This window comes from Lactuca serriola, chromosome 4 (genome assembly GCF_051521515.1).
Source record: "Lactuca serriola cultivar US96UC23 chromosome 4, Lser_US96UC23_V15, whole genome shotgun sequence".
In the NCBI taxonomy this organism is placed as follows: domain Eukaryota; kingdom Viridiplantae; phylum Streptophyta; class Magnoliopsida; order Asterales; family Asteraceae; genus Lactuca; species Lactuca serriola.
Window position 1 is genome coordinate 316,441,231 of NC_136411.1, and position 20,224 is coordinate 316,461,454.

General features: G+C 33.1%; 1 pseudogene; it reads right to left on the reverse strand.

The window, feature by feature from the left end:
• Positions 1-8,392: 8,392 nt before the first annotated feature.
• LOC145100692 (phenylcoumaran benzylic ether reductase TP7-like) lies at positions 8,393-18,898 on the reverse strand (annotated as a pseudogene).
• Positions 18,899-20,224: the final 1,326 nt, after the last annotated feature.

The following is a 20,224-nucleotide window of genomic DNA, read 5'->3' on the forward strand; positions in this document are numbered from 1 at the left end:
AACTTGAAAAGCATTGTTTTGAGGTTGGTTGTTTTGGTGGAAGTTTTGGTTTGGTGGTAGCGGTAGTTGATAATTTGGTTGATTTGGTTGAGTAGGGGGTTGATTCCAAGGTGGCATATCTATGAGAGGTTCTTGGTGTTGTTGTCTTGGTTGTTGGGTGGGGGTATTGGCATCTTGATTGTTGGGTTTTGGGTTGGGATTGTGATGTAGAGTGTGATTCATGGCTATGTATTTTTCAAACGGAATCTCTTCAAAGGAATGGCCAACAATTGGAGAACTCGCTTCGGTGACAGTATCACTTGAAGTGTGAACTTGGTCTTCTATGTTGATTAGTGGAGAAGAGGAAGAAGTTTGAACGAGTTGTTATTTCTTTGCTTCTTTGGCTAACTTTTTCAACCATTTTGCTTCTTTTTCAATCTCCGAATTGTAGTGTAATTCACCGGTTCTTGTAAACCTAGGCATAAACAATCAAATAACAATAACCAATTTCACCGGCAACGGTGCCAAAACTTGGTGGGATGTCAAGTCCACCAATAAAATTACACCCTTTGTTTGCAAATAACACGTAATATAATGGTAAAAAGAGGTATCGATCCTCGGGAAAATGGTTGTATTCAATCACCAATGTAGTCCAATAGAACTAATGTCAATTAACTAACTAACTACAATTAAGCTAAAGGAAGGGGTGTTTGATTGCTTGAAAACTAAAAGACTTGAATAACTAAAAAGCTTTCAACTAAGCAAGATGATGAGATTCTCAAATATTGGAGAGAATTGGTCAACCAAGACAATTCAACACAATGGACATTTGTGTGTTTATCATTAGGATTCAATATGAAGCTTATCATTCATCCCAAATTGGTTATAGCAATCATGAAGCACGATACACCAAGATTCCTCATAGGTAGTATGGAGGTTGGGGAAGCACACAACTCACCTTCTTAATCAAAATCAAGGATTCAATTGAAGCAATTGAACCCAAGAAGTTAATTAGCCTTAAGAATGAAGCTTATCATTCATCCCAAATTGGTTATAGCAATCATGAAGCACGATACACCAAGATTCCTCATAGATAGTATGGAGGTTGGGGAAGCACACAACTCACCTTCTTAATCAAAATCAAGGATTCAATTGAAGCAATTGAACCCAAGAAGTTGATTAGCCTTAAGAATGAAGGAATCCCCAATTCCTAGAGGATGTTAATGCTTACACATCCATAAAGGAGTCATGATTCATAAGCTAGAGATGATTTCTACCATCATAAAGCCCTTGTTCTAAGTAAATTCAATGACTCAATGTTAAACCAAAGAAATAAACCAACAGTTGTTCAGTCAAGTACCAAGCTCATGATCAAAGTATTAAACAAGCATAAGAAATATGAAATAGAATCATATACATAAGATAATTGATAATCAAGAATGAATCCTTCAAAACCCACAAATATCCAAGGGTTTTAGCCAAAGTTTACCAAAATAAATAAACTAGCCATTCATGGCAACAAAAAAACAATCACAAAAGTGTTTTTGCATCAAGAAACTACCAATTACTTAGAAAGATGAGAAGAGTGTGTATCAAGCTCCAAAAATCGCCTCTAATGGTCTCCAATGATGGAAAATCGAAGTGTATGCTGTTAGATCCAACCCCCAAGGTAAATGGTGAGCAAAATGACCAAAATGCCCAAAACTATGTAATTGCGCTGGTACCCGCGCAAGTGTTGCACGGCTGAGACTCCACCCTCATAAATATTGTTGGAATGCTTTTGGCTCATTTTTTTCACCACTACACACCCCACTGCCCAATATTGCCTTGGTCCTCTCCACACCTCACATGACTCAAGTTTAACCGATCATCTTCAAGCTTCAAATATGGATAGTCCAAGCCTAAAATAAGAATCCATGATCCATCTTCATAAGCCCACTTCATCCAAGTCCTCAACTTTTTAAGCCCAAATCTTCTTTGATGGATCTAGAAAGCCCAATAATGACTCGAAAGCCCACAAATCCCGTTTCCAAGCTAATCCAGAACCGCAACGAGCTCCAAAGCCCTGCAAAATACCTCATGCAAAATAGAAAGTACCCGATACAATACATGATAAAGAAATAAAGAATATACAATGCAATACTAATAAAAAGTGCTAAAAAATCAAAAATAAACTATCAGAAGAGGACAAGGAAAACTTCAGAAACAATTACAAAGATTATGCTAAGGAAGAACATAGGGAGGAAAAAAGGAAGAAGTAGAACACCAAATGGAGATTTGATGTTAATGTCTCGTTTAGCTTTTGGCACAACTTTTGGTATGCATATTTTGGAATCTTGGGTCTTGTAATAGCTTTTGGCATGTCATGATAAATTGACACATTTGGTACATCTTTTGGAATGTATATTTTCTAATGTATGTTTGGGAATCTTTTGTCATATAAGACACTTTTGCACATGTTTTGTAATGCCATTTATAATGTTTAACATCTTTTCTAATGCATCTTTAGTAATGTTATTTAGATATTTGTATATGATTTGGTCATAATACATCAAGTATTATACATCAAACTTTAGTCATAATATGTCAAACTTTCATTAAATTCAAAACTTCATGAACTACATGATCTATTCATAATACATCAGATAGAATACAAGAACACATAAAACTTTCAAAACTACATCTTTAACATACAAAAAAATAACATAAACAATGCAACTTTGTTAGTAAACAACTTCCAATTCACTTTATCCTATTCTTGTCTGAAAACCAAATCAGAGTTTTCTCTTCTTCCAACTTCATCCTGTATATACTAATTTCATTTTACAATGTACAAAGTTTTAAGCTAACGTTGCAGTTTTGTCCCGATTTCTCTTCTTTTATACCATCTACTGTGCATTCATCTTCATCCACCCATTCCCAAAATTTACATTTTGGAGTTCTTCCACTCTTCAAGAAAGGTATAAAAAGGTTAAATTGAAGAGAAAATGAAGAAGAAGCACCCATTAGTGATAACTAAAAAATGGTTTACCAGTGAGTTTTGACACAATCGAAATTTTCTTCCAGGATTTTCGGGGGTCCTTGAAATCTTCACATGAGATGGCATCTTGCACTTACATGGATGGTCAGCTTGCAATTCGTCACTTTGTTTGGAAGAGAAAGATGAAGCAGAAGAAGAAGCCATTGTCGATCTAGGGCTTGATTAATGAACGAGTCACATATCACCCTCTTTATAATGAAGTGATGTGTACTACGCCATGTAGATGCCATATGTTTTCATGTATATGCCAACCAAACCTTGATTTAGCCACATCAGTTGTAACCTACATTAGCCGGTAATAGTGGTGTAATGTGAACACGTAAAACAAGTCAGTTGGTTATATGTGTATAAAAAAAAGTTGCCAACATGTGAAAAAACATAAGAGGTAGTTATCCTCCTGATTCATTTTCCCAAAAGATACAACTAGATTTACTATTGGCGTGGGGCGCTTGTGAAATCACGTTTCAATTTTTTTCCGATGACGTGGGACGTCCCTTTAATTTTTCGATTTTTTGTTTTGCTTCAAATTCTTTCGGGTACGTCCTACTTTAGTGTAAAAATAAATCTCTGCACTAACCAACAACAAAATCCTTTCTAACAAGTGACATGTTATCTACAAAAATAAAAATAAAAACATAATGAATAATCAAACAAACTAATACAAATTGAAAATTGTATACTTGACAAAGGCTTGAAAAACTTTGATGTGTATTTTTAATGCACTAGTTGTAAATTTATAATTCATAATTTATCGCATCTAAAACTAATACACATTACCGGTAGTGAACTTGATCGTGTAGTAGTATAATTTTGATAATAAAGGGTGTCGAACTCTTGGGGAATGGGTATGAATTAATATTAGAATTTTTTTATTAAAGATTACTCTAAACACACACAAAAACAAATAAAAAGGAATGAGGGTTTTATTATATATTTCAAACGATTACAAATTTTACTAGATAAACTTATTAGAAACTATTCACTTCAGGTACTTTGGTTTAAACTTGATTGCATTTCAAAATTATGGTTGGTTATTAAAGTGCACTAGTTATTGATTCATAACTTACTAATTCCTAAAGTAATAAACTATCTTGGTCAGACGAACTAATTTTGTATAATCTTATAAACAATCAACACATTGGTCATGCAATTAATCATCCAAACAATTATAATTATATTCATATTATGAGAGATTTGATCGAGGAATTAACTTCAATAGTCATGAAAGTCAATAAATAGCATATGTTGGTTAACAAGCGTTTGTCTTACACATTAAAGTTCACAAATTTACTATCTAATCCTAGGTTTTGGTCAAAACACTAGTTATAATTATTTATTTTTCATAAAATAACTATTATTCAAGCTAATAAAATTAGATTGGTTGTCTAAATCCTAATAACTCAACAATAGATTATAAAAATCATATATTTAACACATAAGGTGGTTGAACAAACAAGCATGATATATTTAATAAATCAAAATTTCCAGATAACAAATAACAAGTGATTTAAACGATTCATTTAATCTAAACACAAAGTAAAAGAGTTATTAATCTCTAAATTAGAAAACAAATACAACAGGAAAACAAATCAGAATATTAAATATGGTCGGAATAGGAAACTGAATGATTCCTGGCATGAATCAGCTCTCTAATCCTTCAGATTTTTGCTCCATAGTAGCTTAACGTCCCTCCGCCTACCTTCTAGACTCTTAAAGCTACAAGTTAGAGGTTTTTTGTCAACCAAATTGTCTTAGTTGGCCTATAGGCACAAGGTCATCATCCTAAAAACCTATAGATCTTCCAACCATTCTCCTAGTGGGCCTAAAGATGCATTACCTAATTCTCCTAGGTCCATACATTCTCCTAGTGGGCCTGAAGACTCATAACCAATTTCCTCTAGGTTACAACATTCTACTAGTAAACCTGGAGGAACATAGCCAACTTCCCTTAAGTTCCACCATTCTCCTAGCGGGCTGGAGGCACATAGACAACATGCCTTAGGTTCCAACATATCCAAAAAGTAGACTAACCAGTTTAAACACACAATTGTATCCTAACAATACCCATACAACCTAACACACTAGGCATAAAATGTGATACTCAATATAGTGAGAAAACTCACCTGAGCTAAACAATAGAATCTTAACAACTGAAACAGCTAACACAAACCACCTAATAGAAATTTGAAACCAAAACCTTAGTCAAACACTCAAATCCATCAAAGTATGACCACAAGTCAAACTTATCAGAAAGTCAACGGTTAAAGTCAACAACCCAAAAAGCCAGATATGCGTGCTACAAGAAAACGGCAAAATAGATGATCTGCTAAAACCAAAGGCATGTCACACCCTTATTGGTTTTCATCCATTTCAAAACACCTCTTAATCCATTAAGACAAGGGCTAATACTTACAGATCTAGATCCAAACAATGCCTTAATGGATAAAGTTTCCAACTTTATCGATTTACTTGTTAAATATAAGCTAAATCTCAAACCTTAACTCCTAAAATTCTAAAAATACTCTTTTCTACATGAATGGAGTAAAGAGAGCTCAGTCATGCACTCTTTACTCTACCAAAAGTCCAAATTTGATTTCAAACATTAGTCCCAGATCTAGAGTTCCTCAAACTCCATGAAATGACATCAAGGGGATAAAAACCAACTAAAAGTGATAAAAACTCATCAAACTCATATATCTATCAATGAAACATGAAAAAACTTATATCTTTAACACTTATAAAGATCCATAAATACGGAGATGGTTGGAATCTTCAAGCTTCTTACTTCCTTAAATAATCTTTACCAAATATGCACCAAAAAATGACTCAAGTAGGGAGACTAAGCTTAAATTACTCAAAGGAGGCTAAGGTTTCTCTTAGGGTTGCCCTGGAATGATGGAGGCTGAGAAATGACAAAACCCTAAAAGTTTGTGCACTTAATTATGCCCAAATCTTGAGGTCTAGTGTTTGGGCCTATCAGGTTGGGCGCCACGTGCTCCTTGAAAGCGCCTGTCGCCCAGGCAAAAAAACCTCACTCCATAAATAAAATGAAAAATTTAACACAACTGAAGTACATATTGGGAATTGAGTTTTGCGGTAATTAGATATAATATTTATATAATCATGTCTTACATACTTATAAAGCTTACATTTTTCCTTAAATCTCATGCATTTGAAACCCCCACAATAATTTGCTAAAACCTCATGCATTTGAAACCCCCACACATTTTCACCTTTTTAATAACTAATCACACATAATGAATGATAATTCATATGAGATAAATCACATTAAAAATTTAAAACACTCCATGAACCTCATTTTTCAAAGGCTAAATATATTCAATTTTCGAAAATACCATACAAAAAATCAAGAGATAAATTCATACAACTTTTTGCCTTTTTTTTTTCCAACCACTAAGCAATTAAAAAAAAATACGTTGAACAGTTTAAATATTCATGAGTTGCATTAGATTAAACAAGTATTAAAAGAATGGAATCAAGGATTAAAGTTTTATCCCAATATAAAGAAGATATAATTTTTTATTATCATTCCATGAAAAAAAAGGTTACATAAAACAAAACTTGGTCTTATTATTGCTATCAGAAAATTTCGAAATATGTAGTTATATATAAACATTTACCTCTTCTTTCACATGTGTGCGACATTGACATTATATTACAATATTTATACTAATATTAATTAAGTGCGGAGTATTAATTTTCAAATATAATTTGAAATATTACCTTTAATAAGACTAAGTATATGTATATTAACGGAATAATTATTTTGAATTGTTTATTAGTATAAAATATTTGTAAATCTAAAAATATTTACCCACATTGCGTCTTTAATACTCCACTTAAAAAAAAACATTTGTATATATTGGGTAGATCAATATTGTAACCTCATAATATTGTTAGTCAAGAATATTAAATAAGTATTTAATTACTCACAGAACAACATGAAACTATTATTTGGCTCTTAAGTTACTCCGTTTTCAAAATAATCATAGCTCATGAGTAACTAAGCTTAATTGGTATTAAAAGCATTAAAGGTCACAAATGCTACACAACAAAGAATGTGAAAAATAATATTTATTATCTCAATTACATCATAATTAATGTGTTGTTAGTGGAAAACATAAAATTTTAGAAAACAATTCAAATATGATTAATATAAAAAGTAAACTTTACTTACATAAAAAACTACATTTGCACTCATAAGTTTAACCGATGGCATATACAAACATAAGTGACCTTAATCCATTCAAAAATGATTGAGTTATCAAAGTGCGATTGTGTAGGATGTGGGAAGCATATCTGTATAGCTGAAATCTGTACAAATATATGTTTTTTTAATTTAATGTTAATGTTGTTAAATTTAATATAATAATTGTATACTAAGTTGATATAATATATTGATTGTTTTGAATTATATGATAATATATACATCTATTAAAACTGCATAATCTCAATCTTTTGAATGACCTCTACCCGCAGGTTACTCATGAATAAAATTAAATATAATATATGGTTTAATGTTATTTATAGTTGTTGTTATTGTTAATTAATTTTTTTAAATTTATTTAATTAACATTATAACTTCTATCATTGTAATTATTTAAAACATCAAACAATTTTTTTTATGATTTTAAAGGTAACAATATAATCATTTATATAGAGTTGTTTTGAGGAATGTGGGTTGATGTCAATGAATAATATTGTTCAAAATATTATGTCAATAACATAACCATTTTAAACATATATTTTTCAACATTTTAACAGTATATTTTGAACGTACGATGCGCAACACGCGGGAATTCGTCTAGTATTTATATATACTTTGAACAACTTGAAACTCACTCTACCCTACTTAAATTGCTTATGGTTTACTTAAATTTTGTAGTTTTACATAGTATAGATGAAATATAACTCAAACCGACTCATTTGCACATAAATTGATTGAAATTTCCAACTATAATAATGTTTCATATATTGTTATTAGGAGGATTATTAGTGACTTTAAGTTGGAATGGTTAAATTTTTTTTACCGTGTATTAATTGTTGTTAAAAATGATTGATCATATTAGCTAATACTACGTAATAGTATTACTATTTTATACCAATAAAAAAATTTGTGTTTGATAGTTCAAGAATTGAAAAAGATAAATAAAGCAATTAGTAAGAATGTGTGCTTTTTCATTAAGTCTTGTAAGAAAAAGATAAAACCAATAATATACAATAGGTGACCGATTGCTAAATTTATTTTCTTTAATTAAAAAGCATAAAAATAATAATTTTTTTTCTTTCATTAAAAAATAATAATCACTAACATGTAATAAAATGATTTTTATTTAAGACAAAACAAAGACATTAAGCAATATGTGTAAGATATTCATCGATTGTAGTATACTTGACCTCCGGATAAAGTTCACTAGCCTCCACACCAAATGACGGTTCAACATCAAAGTTGGTTGAACTTCCATTCACGAAAACCGAATGCATTATAGATAATACAATGCTCAAGCCAAACGGAGCCTCTGCACGACAAACAAAATATATTTTTGACAAAACTTCAAAAATGGTCCTCGTGGTTTTTGAAAATATCAATTTTAGTCCCTAAGTTCAAAAAATCTCACAGATGGTCCCTGTGTTTCAAAACTTTTAACATTTGGTCCTTTCGGCTCACTCCGTTAGCATTTCACCATTAAGTAAGGGACATTTTTGTCATTTCATTACACAGGGACCATTTATGAGGTTTTCTATTACTTTTAACAAAAAAACAAAAAATAAATAAAACTAAATATGCAAGGGGTCCCACCCCATCTCTCTCTCTCTCTCTCTCTCGTTTCAGCTTATGTCTAAGCTTTAATGAATCCACTCGTCTCTCCTTTGCCACCGCCTCCACTTCTTCTACTGCTGTACCTAACCTCCATTCTCGCCCTCACCGGAAATTTGATGCTAATTGGTCCGCCATTAAAGCTGCCACCAACCTTTCCTCTGACGGGATTCTCCATCTTAGTCACCTTAAGCTTGTACACCTTGTGGGATTGGGGAATCTTGGTTGGGTCTTCCTCTGTCGCCTCCAAGACTATGAACACGCACCATTGTTGAGGCGATGCTATGGATTCAATTTGAGTTGAGGATTCAATTTCTGGAGGGGAGCCATCACCACCATTGCTGGATTCATTTAATTTCATGTTCTGGTCTGACTTCTTGGAGAGGGATTTGATACAAGGTTTCTGATTTCATGTTTGAAGATCGATTTGAGTGAGGAATATATTTAATATGGTTTATGGGATTCTATCCATTTCCAGATTACCTAAGCTATAGGTTTTCACACGTGTGGCGGCAAGACTATCTTCCCCAACGAGACTGTAAAGAAAAGTTGGGGACCATTTGTTATATATCTATCCTAATTCTCCGGGAAGAGTAGTGGTGGTCGGTACCTATGATTCTAGGTTTGTTTTTGTGGGTCGATTCTAATGTTCATCGTCGACTGATTCTAATGTCGGGATCCAACGGTTGGATGATTGGGTGAGTCCGATTACTCTGTTTTTTTGTTTCTAAAAATCTCAGCTCGACGAAGTTCTTGAATCATTGATGTAGATTGAAGACATGTTCTTCAACTTACCAAGGATTAAATCCTTGAAGACCTTTCAACAAGAAGATTAGAAGGTAAATATTCCAAAATTCGATTATGGTAATTACAATTGGATCAAAACGGGAACAAGAGTGACAGCTATGGCCAAAACCTTCATCTGGATTCTAACGATTTTCATGTTCTGGGTTCTAATGAATAGACCCTTCATCTTCATGTTTTTGTTTCAAGAACAAGAACAAACTCGTTTATGGGTATCGATTTTCAGATCTCGACTTATGGGCTTGAACACAATTCGATTTTCAACATCACACACACACACATTCGACACACTTATGGGTCTGGAAAAGGACCTGAAGATGTCTTTTTAATTCGAGAGAGAGAGAGAGAGAGAGAGAGAGAGAGAGAGAGAAAGAGAGACCCCTTGCATATTAAGTTTTATGTATTTTTTTTTGTTAAAAATAATAGAAAACCTCATAAATGGTCTCTGGGTAATGAAATGACAAAAATGCCCCTTACTTAACGATGAAATGCTAACGGAGTGAGCCGGAAGGACCAAATGTTAAAAGTTTTGAAACCACAGGGACCATCTGTGAGGTTTTTTGAACTTAGGGACTAAACATGATATTTTTGAAAACCACAGGGACCATTTTTGAAGTTTTGTCTATATTTTTTCAAAGTTTGGTAACTTAATGAGAACTTATATAATAGTTTTAATGACAAATTTTAACCTTAACCTTATATAGAAGTAGTTTCAAGTTAAAACAATCTAAAGGATCAATATCTTTAACTTACCTTGGATGTTTTTGAGAATTTGCTCTGCGGAAACATTCGTTTTCTCAAGGGTCTTTCCGATTTTACTTTCCCATATCGAAACAATTTCATTAAATGACAGTGCGTTACCCGGAGGTCTGAAAATCAATGTATTATTCAACGTACGTTGGTCATCGACTGTTTTGATAGTAGTCAAAGCTATTTCCTCTTCTTTGACAAAAACAAATAGATAGAAAAAAAACGAAACGTATATATATATATATATATATATATATATATATATATATATATATATGGTAAAATGAATATACCTAACAACCTTATATAAGCTTAGGTACCTAACTCCATAATACTATATCAGTTTGTATCATAATTACATTGTAATTGCCTAAGGTTCTTAAACTTCAACCACATAACTTGATTACTTCCAAAATCATTGGACTTTCAACAATATCTTTCTTTTACATCATGTCTTTCTATCGAATACCACCTGATAGGCTTCATATCCTACCGCTACAAATGAAAGGATGTAGGTGAAATATGATAAAGATTTTCCAAAATTTTTTGAAGTAAATCAAGTTTAGGGATGAAGTTTAAGAATCTTGGATGATTGCAGTGAAAATTTAATGCAAAATGACGTAGTTTGATGAGGTTAGGTACCTAAACTTATATAAGGTTGTTAGGTATATTCACTTTACTCATATATATATATATATATATATATATATATATATATATATATATATATATAAAGTTGTACCTTTCGGAGTTCCATCCCCAAGGATGGTGATTTTTCTCTTGGGGCGGTATCGATGTCCATTTGGCAGATTGTGGATAGAAAATAGCCAGCAAAACCATTGCATGCTATAAAAGTATATGGGATACCTGCAACTTCAACAACCCTATGAATGTCTGCTTTTCCCTTAAAGGAGCTCGTGGCTGGTTCGACCGCATTCACATGGTCCACATCAAGTGTAAATTCCGAAGGTATAAATCTATAATAAATACATTTCATTAATTTTAAGTTAGTGTTATAATTAACAAACTCAAACTCAAGTTTGGCACGAACCCGACTCATTTTACAAAACAAGCCTAAACAAACTAAAGCTCGACTCGAACTCTACTTTTTATCAAGCATGGCTAAAAATACCAAGACTTAACTCACTAATTATAAAATTAACTAATCTCGTTGGTTTTTATTTGCAACAATAAATCAATACGAAGAAAATTTTATTTAATTTAAAAGCATATGAATTAAATGAATTGATTAGTTTTATTCATCCATGTACTCAACTCTCTCTAATTATACAGTCTCATCTCTTTCTCTTTATTTAAGTAGTGATGTTGTTAAGTATGAAGCTTTGAGAGAGAAAAAAATGAACTGAACTGTTATTCATTTATTGATTAACTAATTACAATATGTACATCGAGAATATATAGCCTGCTAACAACTCATTAACAAACTCTAACAACTCAAAATAACAGATTAATACTTGAAATACCGAAACTACCCTTAATGCTAACACCCCCCCCCCCCCCCCTCAATCTGGAGGATATGAAATAAGACCCAGATTGTGAATTGATTCTCGGTGTTTAGATCCTGGCAAAGATTTAGTGAATACATCAGCTAACTGTTGATTAGTAGGGGCATGAGACAAAACAATTAGGCCATTTTGTAGCTTTTCTCGCACATAATGACAATCCACTTCAATGTGTTTTGTTCTTTCATGAAACACGGGGGTTTTGGCAATATATATAGTTGCAAGATTGTCACACTTCAAGGGTATAGGAGTAATATTGATGACTTGTAATTCTTCAAATACTCTACTTAACCAAGCAAGTTCTGCACAGACTCGTCTCATGGATCTATATTCAGCTTCAGCTGAAGAAAGTGATACAGTGAGTTATTTTTTAGACTTCCATGATATAGGACTTCCTCCAAATAAGATAAAAAAATCCACTGACTGATCTTCTAGTTATTGGACAGGCTGCCCAATCACTGTCACCATAGGCTTCCAATTTGAAATTTTTATCATTATTGAAGAATAATCCTTGGGAAGGTGTGCCTTTAAGATATTGAAGTACATGTAAAGCTGCCTTATAGTGATCTTGACATGGTCTTTGATTGAATTGACTTAAATGTTGCACAACAAAAGATAAGTCTGGTCTTGTATGTAAAAGAAAATTTAACTTCCCAATTAACTGTTTGTATGTTGTTAGATCAGTTAAAGGAGTGCCCATGTCAGGTAAAAGTGAAACTTTAGCAGGTAAAGGAGTTGAGGTTAAAGGTAACTGATCCATAGAATACAAAGCAAGAAGTTCACAAATATACTTTTGTTGATGAATAACCATTCCTCCATTTGTCTCATTGAATTCTAGCCCCAAAAAATACCCTATTTGTCCCAAATCCTTGATTTGGAATGTATCATTTAAAAACTCTTTGAGTGATGTGATTTCAGCAAGATTATCCCCTGTGATTAGAATATCATCCACATATACAGCAATGATAACGACTGAATTGCCATTTTTTTTAGAACAAGGAATAATCATTTGGAGAATGCTGATAACCTCTTGATTGTAAAGCAGTTGCCAATTTTGCATACCATTGTTGTGAGGCCTGTTTCAAACCATACAAAGATTTGTTAAGTTTACAAACCAATGAGAGTGAATTAACTGTTAATCCAGGAGGCACTTTCATGTAAACATCTTCGTGCAAATCACCATGCAGAAATGCATTATTTACATCAAATTGCTGAATTTTCCATCCATTTTTCACTGCAACAGAAACAATACATCTAATGGTAAATTTCACCACTGGTGAAAAAGTTTCATGGTAGTCCACCCCTTCTTTTTGAGTAAATCCTTTGGCTACCAAGCGTGCCTTATACCTCTCAATAGAACCATCAGCTTTGAGCTTTATTTTATACACCCATCTACATGAGATTGGTTTCTTGCCTTTAGGTAGTTTAACAAGAGTCCATGTGTTGTTATCTTTTAAAGCTTTTAACTCTTTTTCCATTGCATCTTCCCAATTAGTGTTACCCTTAGCTTGATGATAAAATGCAGGCTCGATTTGAGAAATATGAGAAAGGGTATTTTGGGAAGAAGCTTGAGAACAAAAAGAATGATTGGAAGAAAGAGGAAGAATGCACATGTTGGTAATCGTGTGATTACATGTATCATTAGAAGATGTAACATCAACATGATTGAATATATAATCTTGAAGATATGATGGAGGTTGTCTTGATCTGATTGTTCGTCGTATGGGTGGATCAGGTGGTTGATTATGACTAGCACTTAGAGAGACTATGGTTGGAGAAATCTCTTCAGGATTCAAAGTAGTAGATTCATCTACAACAGATTTAGGAAGATACGAAGTGGGATTTGGTTCATGTGGTATGGGAGTAAGAGCATGTAAAAGGAAAATACTTTCATAAAACTTGACATCTCTTGTAACAAAAATATGTTTTGTAGAGATGTTTAACACTTTATACGCTTTTTGACCAAGTGGGTATCCAACAAAACACATGCTTGAGACATGGGCATGAATTTATCCCTTCCAACATGAGTTGTGCTTGCAAAACACAAACAACCAAACGCTTTGAGCTGTGAAATATCAGGTTTGACATTATAAAGAGCTTTGAATGGTGATTTAAACTTGATAACTTTGCTAGGCATGTGATTTATTAAATGAGCAACTGTTTGAACACAACTAGACCAATAAGCAACACCCAATCCAGATTGAAAAAACAAAGCTCTTGCTGTCTCCAATATGTGTTTGTGTTTCCTCTCAACTATGTCATTTTGTTGAGGGGTATTTGGACTTGATTTCTGATGTAAAATCCCATGTTCTCTAAAAAAATCTTGTCCTTCAAATCTTGTCCCCAATTCAAAGGCATTATCACTTCTTATAACTTTGATGGTCTTTGAAAATTGAGTTTTTATGAGATTTACAAAGGCCTTGGTTAAGGACATTGCACATCCTTTATTACTCATCAAATAAATCCATGCGTGTCGAGTACAATCATCAACTATTGTAAGAAACTATCTGTAACCATCATATGAAAGATGTTTATATGGCCCCTATACATCAATATGTATTAGATCAAAAGAAGCATTGGAAACAGTTTGACTATGCACAAATGGTAGACGATGTTGTTTTGATTGAGAACAAATTGAACAAGGGAAAATACTAGAACTATTAGTATTTGAAGAAATGACATTAAGATGTTTGAGTGTTTCAACAGAGGCATGCCCCAATCTATTATGCCAAACAGATACACTGGAAATGTGTTTTACATTATAACAAGAGTAAATTACACAAATGGTCCCTATGGTTTAGAGTAATTCGCGTGTTTGGTCCCTAACTTATTTTTTTAACTCGGACCGTCCCTATAATATATTTTTGTTGCGCGTTTGGTCCCTGTCCGACCTAAAAAGACTATTATGCCCTTATTAATATTTTTTTTAATTAATTTTATTATTTATATATTTCTTTTCTATTTCATTTTAAAAAAGAAATAAAAAAAACACTGCCAAAGTACAATCCCTTTAACCTTGTGTACAACCACCTCAGCTCCCCTTACATCATTTTCCGACCAAATCGCCGCCTTCCCCTCCCCCACCTCCTTGGTCTTTCCAGCGAGCTCCATAACCACGACAATCAATTTTATGAAAACGGAAAAAACATAACCAATATATGATGAAACTAAGATCTCAAAACCACTAAATCCGGATAAATAGAAAAAAAAACAAAAAAAATCAGATGAAACATAAATTACAACCCTAACAATGAATTCAGTTGTTCTAGATTTTAAGCTTGATGCCATAGAAACGTGATAATTAAGAGAGGATAGGAGTAGCTGGAGCTATCTGATGACAACGATGCTTCATGGATTTTGGTTCTGATCCCTCGTTGATGCAGCAACTGACGAACACCTCTCTTATTCTCTTGTCTCTACTCCCAAACTAAAATCAAACCTGAATCTGTGAAGAACTAATAAACACAAGCCCATAAAAACACATGACCTACAAGTGAGTCGAGTCTTGAACACAAATAGATGGTCGTAAATCCACAACTGCAGGTTGTGAATTTGTGATTGGAGAAGGAGTTGTGGAGAGGGTATGGTTGAGAATCCTGCTTCTTGGATAATACTCTCCCCAAAATCAGAACAGAAGTCAATTCTTGGAAATACATCTTTAAATCCCCTCCAAACTTATATTAATTTTTGATGCATAAATTTCGTTGGTGATACCACAATTAAAAACAAACCCAGTGGCAACCCCATTGATCCAAATCGGTAGGACCTCTGGTACGGTGGTGGTTTCTTCGAGCAAGATGGTGTCTCCGAGAGGAGAAAGGCAACATATGATGGCTGGATAGTTTGGTGATTTAGGGTAAAAGGGGGAAGATGATCGAAAGGAGGAGTGAGCAACGTCTGTAGCATTCGGCGATGGGTTCTTGGGTTCAGTTGTGATTGTCGGCATCATGCTCGATGGCGTGAATGTTTTGATCGAAAGAAGAGGTCAAGAACGTCATGCAGGTTTTGATCAGAAGAGGTGGTCAACGATAGTGTGAGGGTTTCGATTAGAGGTGGTCGGCGACGCAGATTTCAGGGGACAACGGAGGTGGCGACGGAGAAAATGGTGAAGAAAGAAGGAGGAACTGGAAGGAAGTCGGTCCAATAGTTTAGGGTTTTCTTTTCATTATCGGGCAGATTTAAGAAAGAGTAGGGCCCACTTCAATTAAAAAAATTCTTTTATAACTTTATTTATTAAAGTTAACAAAAAAACAAAACAATTAAAAAAATAGATAAGGGTATATTGGTCATTTTAAGTCGGCTAGGGACCAACAACGCAACAATTTCAAACTATAGGGACAATCCAAGTTAAAAAAATAAGTTAGGGACTCAACGTGCAAATTACCCCAAACCCTAGGGACCGTCCGTGTAATTTACTCTTATAACAATTGGCAATTATTGGAAATTGGAAAACAAAACAATTTAAAGAAAGACTTGTTCTAATAGATCTATGATCGAAAACATAGAGATCATTAACTCGATGTCCCAGTATACCAAGAGCAAGCTTACTCTTCAATAAAGGGTCCTACATGAAGCAAGATTGATCAGTAAATAGAAAAAATGTTTGTAGTTGAGAAGCTAATTTGGGAACAGAAACAAGGTTGTATTTGAAACATGGTACATACAATACATTTCGAAGCAAAATTGAATCATGTATTTGTATATCACCATAAGAATCAATAGAGGTTTTATGACCATTAGGAAGACCAATGAAATGAGGGTGATGAAGATTTCGAAGAGTAAGAAACAAAGATTTATTGGAGCACATGTGATCAATAGCACCAGAATCGATTATCCATGAAAAATATTCATGTAATAAATGTGAGGATTTTTTAACATTAGAAACAAAATGTTCAAACGAAAAAATACCTTCACTGTTCATAGCCCCTTCAGTAATGGAAGTGTTGGCTTGAGTTGATGAAGAAGATGGACTGAAATTGTGAACAGTGAGTAATTGAAGCAATTGATTATATTGATCAACAGTAATGGGAGAGGTAGATTGAGTGGTGACATTCTGTGCAGTAGACTTGATATCATCTCTTTTCCCTTTTGTGAATTTGAAATTAGGCGGAAAACCATTTAACCTGTAACATTGTGCTTTGGTATGTCCCGATTTCTTGTAATGATTACATGTGAGAGTCTTTTTGGAAGAATTATCATATGAAGCTTGCATAGCAATCGCATCCGAATGGATAGAAGGAGAATTAGTAATACCTCTCTGTTGTTCTTCTTGACGAAGGATGGAATATGCAGTAGATACAGATGGTAATGGCTTCATCATGAGCAATTGACCCCTCACAACTTTATATGTATCATTTAAACCCATCAGAAGTTGTATCAAATGCTGGTCGTCAAGAAATTTCTGAATTCGAGCAGCAGTACCACACGAACAAGAAGGAAGATCTTGTAGAATCCTTAATTCATCCTAAATCTTTGTGATTTTAGTGAAATAGGTAGAGAAATCGTCAGAGCCTTGGGGTAATGAGTAGAATTATTGTTGGATTTGGTACAACTAAGCTCCACTAGATTGTTCATAGCGTTGAATCAATTCGTTCCAAATTTTAGAAGCAGATTCAAATAAAAGAACACTATCAGCAATGGTTTTGGAAAGAGAATTTAAGATCCAACCGATGACCATTGAATTTGCACGAAACCAGAGAGAAAATGAAGAAGAATTGAAATCTGGTTTAGCGATTGATCCATCAACAAAACCTAATTTGTTTTTAGCAGAAAGAGATAAAATCATAGATCTCTTCCACGAATTGAAGCCAACACTATTAAAGACTGTGGAAACAAGGATTGAATTGGGAGTATCTGAAGAAGCAATGAAAAAGGGACTTGAATTATTAGGAACAAATGAATCATTAACAGTTGAAGATGAGTCAGCCATTAGCAATGATGATGAAGATTAATCGCAGAAAAGAAGGATCAACTTCTCTGATACCATGTTAAGTATGAAGCTTTGAGAGAGAAAAAAATGAACTGAACTGTTATTCATTTCTTGATTAACTAATTACAATATGTACATCGAGAATATATAGCCTGCTAACAACTCATTAACGAACTCTAACAACTCAAAATAACAGATTAATACTTGAAATACCGAAACTACCCTTAATGCTAACAGATGTGGGATGATTTCCCTCTCAAACAAATGTTTTTTTTTTTCAAAATTGAGAATCTCTATATAGTATATATATTCATTCACTCACAATGTGTATTATTTTTTTAAGATTCGAACCATTGTAACTAAAATATAGTAGTTGAAAGTTAATTAACATAAGAAGGTATATAAAACGGGGCCCTAAAAATTTTGAGGCCCTAGACCATAGTCAAAACTGTCCAATCCATTGGCACGACCCTAGTCAAAAATGGTTGTGTTCGATAGACCTGAACCTTTTTTCCATGTTTTTAATAATTATTAATGTATGTATACCATATATAATGAAAAGTGAAAGGATAACCTTGACATTTCCAGCTTCTTGAATGGCTGCAATGAGTTTGACTTGGTCAACTACGTATTCCCCACCTACTGTCGAGATGACAACATCGACTTCCTTTATCGCCTTCACCAAACTTTCATGATCATGAAGATCACCTTGAAAAGCAGTTCATATAAAAACACAATATTTGTATTCTTAAAGAATCTCAATAAATAGAATCAACATCTTAAAATTCTATAATATCGTTATGATATATACATACAATAACAAGTTTGGCACCAAGAGTTTTGAAATTGTTGAGGAGCTTGGATTTTTCTAGATGTTTGATTGTGCTTTCTCTGGTCAAAATGAAAGTTGGATGACCTTCTTTGGCGCTTGCCTCTGCTACAAACTTTCCGATGTAACCTGTCCCTCCGATGATCAAGATCTTGCTTTTTTCTGCCATTGATATGTCGGTTTTTGACTAAGTTTTTGAAAACAAGTTGAATTTAGGGAGAAAAGAGAGTTTTAGATTGATTGATGAGAGAAAAGATTTACTATAGAATGAAAAAGTTGACTTTGGAGGTGGAAGGTGACAAGTTGAATAAATGGGATTTAAATAAATATAAGGTATCGTATTTGATTTCACATGTAATTAATAAAATATTTAAAGTAACTTTTAAAATGACAATTAAAAAATCTTATAAACCTAGGAGGCCAATATTCGTAATAATCATTAATTTTTAGAGGCAAGTAAATTCATATATTTTTGATAACCCAAAAACTTATTTAAGTTATTTGATATGAAAAAATATATAAAAGTACCAATTGCTCAAGATAAATCATCCATATTCCCATAAGAAAGCATTTGAGATTTGGATCTGTATCAATAATTCCAGTTTTTAAAACTTTATTCATGACAACTCCAGTTGAAGAAACCATAGGGTCAGAGATCAAAGCAACATTTTCATCTTGTTCTTGAATCAAATCAATCATCAATGTCCGCTCATGTACATCAGACTCCTTCTGGTGAACAATCTCATCACCACCACCCTTTTGTTCCACTTCATTCTCAATTGGACTTAATTTCTCGGTAACCTTTATAGATAAGTTTGTTGTTGGGCTTTTTTTAAAGCCCAATACTTGGAGTAAACACTATATAAATGTTTCCACTTTCCATAGTTTATCCAATTTGACTCTTTAACTCTTCTAATTCGAATTCTAATGGTTTAAGAAGATTAATTAGAGTTCAAAGATTTTTTCAAACACTTAATTACAACCAAATTAAAATCATCATAATGATTAATCTCACGTATCGACATCATTATCTTGAATTAGAGCTTACAAGGTATAAAAAAAGACCACTAGATCTAGTTAAACTTACTCTTTGTAAATAGGATGGATAAACCTTACTCAAAAGTATCATTTAACTTTATTAATATAAAGTCAATTAGCACCTAATTAATTAAATAGAAATATGTTGAATTTTAATTAATCTCCATTTAACACTATAAATCCAAATTTAACAAATTTAGAGATTTCAATTTTTGATTTTAGGGGGTGTTTGTGAGTGTTTTTCAAAATGACCTATTAACTTATTGGTTTCTCAAAAAATAAATAATTTTAAAACGTGTTTGGTAAAAACTAACTTTTTAAGCAAAAGAAAATGATTTTTTTAAAACAAAGAACTCCTAGTTTTCTCAAAAAAATCAATAAGTTGATTGAAAAACAATTCCAAACACCCTTTAGACTCATTATCATCAAACTTACATCCAAATCATAATATCAAGCTATATCAATGACTAAAATCAAATTCAAATGGCTTCTT